Consider the following 5,480-nt stretch of genomic DNA (forward strand, 5'->3'; position numbering starts at 1 on the left):
GGTGCCGGCCGCGGCCGCGAGAGCCCGCACCGCCCGCGCCGTCGCCGAGGGCCGCGACCCCCGGCCGCGCGGGCACCCACCCCGGGACGCACGCGCCCCGACGACCTCCGGCCGCCCCGACCCCGAGGCGCCGCCGCCCTTCGGTCTCGCGCTGGCCCGGTCGCCCTCGCAGGGACAGCGCGGACCCCACGGGCGGCGCCGCGCCTCGCCACGACCAGCCCGACCGCACCCGGGGGGGGGGGCGGGAGGTAATTCTGCACGATTAAAAGTTACTACGGGAATCTATAGCCTTTAATAAAAGGTGCGGGGAGGCGAAAAATGGGTTCATCACTGAGTTCCTGGCAAAGAAGCGTCGATCCCATTCTTCGCGCGTCTCGAAAGGACCAACCTTGCCTCACCCCAAAAGCTCAAGCTCCAAGGGGGCAGATGCACCTGGATTTAGTTGCGTATTCATTTGGAGCAAGTATTTATTGCCTGCCCACCATGTGCCTGGCACTGTTCTCGGTGCTGCAGCTACATCCGGCCCAGAACGTGACATTGGCCTTGTCCTGATGGATCTTATTATTTACAAGTAGATGGGGTGGGTGGCTACGAACAAATGCTGTCATGGAGGCGGACTGGGTTGAGTCGGAGATGTTTAGCAGGTAGTTAGAAAGGAGTCTGGAGTCAGGGAGAGAAAATTGGGGGTTCTCAAATGTGGGTGGTATCTAAAGCCGTGAGCACTTCAAGATAAACTTACGCCCTGAGAATGAAATCGGGGAGAATTTAAAATGTAATGGGTAACATTAAGCCTCCGTGTTAAGGACCCACCAGAAAGAATAGACACTAAATTAGATGCAGGTGTGCAAGTCCACTTGGTTAACTGGGGTTTTAATCTTAAGAAAACCTGATGTATCTAACATACAGTATGTTATAATCTTACTGCAAAGGGATGATGTAGCCAATGACCTAGTCAGGCATAGTTAAAAAAAAATCAAGATAATCTCATCAGAATAAATTTCATCAAGGCCTTTGAAAGTGACAAGGTCAGTACAGAGCCTAGGGAAAAAAAGAAATCAAACCTCAAGCGTTTGCTTTTTTTCTGCTACCATTCCAGGGAAAGAGGTCCCAGATCTGAGAGATACTCCTATCTATGTATGTTACTAAAATAGCATACTCTGCTGTGGATCAAAGACGACATCAGACTTTCCATCCTTTACCTAAATCGATGCCTTGCAACATGATCCATACATTAAAATTATCTGGAGTATCTGCAAAACAGAGACGCCACCATTCCATCCACTGAAAACACTGACATACAGGGCACCTTAGACGGCTCAGTCTGTTAAGCATCTGACTTCAGCTCAGGTCACGATCTCACAGTTCATCAGTTCGAGCCCCACATTGGGGTCTGTGCTGAAAGCTTAGAGCCTGGAGCCTGCTTCAGATTGTGTATCTCCCTCTTTCTCTGCCCCTCCCCCACTCATGCTCTGTCTGTCTCTCTCTCTCTAAAATACACATAAAAATAAGAAAATAAGACACTGACATACAAATCAAAAAATTTAAAAGAAGAACTCTATGCCATCTGGCATTTAATAGAGTGCAAGGGAAGATGAAGGAGCATCAGGTTAGAAGGACCATGGTGACATATACTTGACATATACTAGAGACCATCATGCCAAGAGATGGTTGACCGAGTAGCCCGTGGTTGTCCTCCTGTCATTAAGATGACTGGGTGTATTAGTTCCCTGTGGCTCTTGTAACAAATTACCATAAGCTGTGTGGCTCTAAACACCAGAAATGGACTCTCTCTCAGTTCTAGAGGCCAAGAGTCCAACATCTATATCAATGGACCAAAATTCAGGCATCAGGAGGGTCACACTCCCTCTGGAGGCTCTAGGGGAGAATCATTCCTTACCTCTTCCAGCTTCTGATGGCTGCCTGCATTCATAGGCTTGTGGTCACATTACTTTAGTCTTTAAGGCCAGCATCTTTAAATCTCCCTACTCCATCTCTGCATCACCTTCTCTGGGTGTGGTCAAATTTCCATTTGTGTCCCTTTTATGAAGATAGATGTGATTGCATTTAGGATCCACCCAGATAATCCAGGGTAGTCTCCCCATGTCAAAATCCTTCACTTAATCACCTCTGCAAAGGCCTCCTTCCATATGGGGATTAGGATGCGGACAAATCTTTGGGGACCATTATTTAGCCTGCCACACTTGGGTACATCCTCGGCTCTTCTAAATTACCCCCTAATCAGCCATTGCAAATTTTCCCCCTGTGTGCTTTTCTTGAACGGGCTTATATTTTCCAACCTGTGCCACTTCTCAGGATAAATAATGTGTATATGTTACCAACTTAACCCAAAAAAGACACTCTCTGTCGAAAGTACGATGTAATTTCATGAGTGTTTATTATCCGATATGCTAAGTATTACTCTTCTGCCTTGTTGAAAAGGTGAAATATATTGCTAAAGGGTGAGGGAAGGAAATTCAGACATTTTCACCACATCTCACGGGCAATTTCTATATTGGGACAGAAGTATAAAATGCACTCTTTGTCTTAAATCTATAACATGGCTGGAACTCCACTCTACACAGGTCCATCTAGTATACATCCTGGTACTTCGGTGTGCGGTGGCATTACAGAGCATGTATCATCATTCATCACCACATCCCGGTACCCAGAACTGTCTGGCACAGAGCAAACACTAGAGAGATGTTTTTAAGGGGCGGGGGGGAAGCCTTCTCTCTGACTCTTCTAAAGCGGCCGGATTACAGCAAGTATGTGTGGACCAAAGACATCATGTACTTAAAAGACAACATATGGCTATAATGGAAACCACAGAACTCCTGCTCAGGATAGCAGCCAGAAGACTTACAGCGGAGCCCCTCAAAAAGATGAAAGATTTTACAACCAAGATTAAGGAATTTACAACACATCACCAACATGAATGTAAGTGGACTTTTCAAACTCCTCAGATGAAAACAGTGCTTATATTCCACTGGCTTCTATTCTAGGTATTTTGCACAGACCATCTCTCATTCATTCTCGTAGCAACCCTACACGATAAACTATCCCCATTTTACAACTGAGAAGACTGAGGCCAGGAAAAGTTAAAGAACCTGTCTAGTTAGTCACAGAACCAGGTTTTCAACCCAGACAACTTAGCTCCCTAGTAAGCTGCAGGCTTAACAAGTAAACTATACTCCCTACACACACACACACACACACACACACACACACACACACACTCTCTCTCTCTCTCTCTCTCTCTCTCTCTTTCACACACACACACACACACACACACACACACACACACACACACACTAAAAAGCCTGAGAGCTGGTAACAGGTAATTCTGCCACTACGTGAGCTCAACTAGTCATTCCTGAACCCAGATACTTGGGGTAGGAATTGGGATGTATTTTTTTTAATATCTGCGTAAGGAGACCATTCTAGATAGTCCCTCTGGGCTGTCCCACAAGAACATCTCATGAACACGGGAAAGGGGATTGTGTGTCTAAGGGCAACAGCATCACATCAACTCACATTTTGTCCAAAGAACACATCGCCTGGGGCTCCTTTCCTGGTGACTGTATATTGTTTCCAATGAGACCCATCGTCTCTTCTTTCAACCTCTTCGCCTCTCCCTCTCCACTCAGAATCCCTCTGCCATGTCGTTTACCTAAGCAAGGAACAACATCCCAGCAAGCAGACCAGCAACCAAAAGATTTGGAACTTGGATTCTGGGTTCTGGTTAGAGATGAATGAATGAAGTTCAAAGATAGAAACTCAGGAGGCTAACGATACGTCTTCTTGTGTACCGGACGCTTTGGGCTGCATAATTTTCGTGTGAAAATTTCTGCAGCCTCCAAATGTACAGAGGAGCCTTAGCAGCAGTAAGACTGAAAGGCAGAAAGGGGAAAGGAGGTGACCTCCACCGAGGACCAGCCTGCCCTTCTCATGAAGTCCTCAGCACAGCACAAATGACGGCTGCCGTTTTACGGACGAAGAAACAGAAGCCCAGGTTGTTGAAGGGCACAGCCTGGTGGGTGCCAGAGAGGCAGGGTTCAAGAACTCGTCTGGTGTCACGGTCCATGAGCTGTCTACTGGCCACTGCTTCCCAGTCACCGTAATGCTCTTAGCACTGCAATCTCTGGGCAGTGGGGAGAGCACGAAGGGACAAAGACACCATCCCTGCCCTCCAAGATCTTAGCTTCTAGTGGAGCAGTCTGGGCTTGCTTACAAAAGCCCTACAGAGCATGGTATAAGACTAGAACAACATCTTTATGCTCCCTGTGTGCCCCATGGGGGGTTGATCCCCACTTCTTTTTGTTCTTCAGTATTACTTTAAGGCAGCCTACTAAATGGGAAAAAAACATCTGCGAATCATACGTCTGATAAGCGGTTAATATCCAAAATATATAAAGAACTCATACAACTCAACAGAAAAAAAAAAAACGATTAAAAACAACAGGCAGAGGATCTGAATAGACGTTTTTCCAAAGAAGATGTAAAAATGGCCAACAGGTACATGAAAACATGTTCAACACTGATCCTCAGGGAAATGCAGATTAAAACCAAAATGAGCCATCACCTCACACCTGTGAGAATGGCTATTCTCAAAAAGACAAGAAATAACAAATGTTGCTGAGGAGGCAGAGAAACGGGAACCCACGTACACTGCTGGTGGGAATGTAGAGTGCAGCCACCCTGGAAAGCAGTGCGGAGGTTCCTCAAAAAAAAAATTAAAATTAGAATTACTACGTGATCCAGCAATTCTACTTCTGGGTATTCAGCCAAAGAAAATGAAAACACTCATTTGAAAAAAATAGATGCACTCCCATGTTCACTGCAGCATTATCTACAATAACCAAGATATGGAGACAACCTAAGTGTCCATCAATGGATGGGTAGATAGATATGGATGTCGGTATATATCATCAGTGTAAGATATGTATATTGTACTTCTCCTATATCTGCCCATATATATTATATATAGCATGATAGACAGATAACCACAATGGGATATTATTCAGCCATAAAGAAAAATAAAATCTTGGCACTTGCAACAAGCTGGGTGAACCTTGAGGGCATTATGCTAAGCAAAATAACTCAGAGAAAGACAGATACCATACTATCCCATTTATATATGAAGTCTAAAACAAACAACCAAACAAAACCAAAGTCATAGATACAGAGAACAGTTTGGTAGTTGCCAGAGGCAGGGTGTGGAGCGTGGGCAAAATGGGTGAAGGTAGTCAGAAGGTCCAAACTTCCAGTTTTTGGGATTCTCTCTCTTCCTCTCTCTCTCCCCCTCCCCCACTTGCTCTCCATCTCAAAATAAATAAATAAACTTAAAAAAAAAAAAAAGAAAATTCAGAGCACCTTTTCTAGATTTTCCCATAGCACTCCTTACACCACATTTTTAGAAGGAAACATGTTAATTAATCAGTTTCAAAGTTCAGAATTTGCCATGCAGACGTCCCTGAGTA

This window comes from Panthera uncia (genome assembly GCF_023721935.1).
Source record: "Panthera uncia isolate 11264 chromosome C1 unlocalized genomic scaffold, Puncia_PCG_1.0 HiC_scaffold_4, whole genome shotgun sequence".
NCBI classification, from domain to species: Eukaryota; Metazoa; Chordata; class Mammalia; order Carnivora; family Felidae; genus Panthera; species Panthera uncia.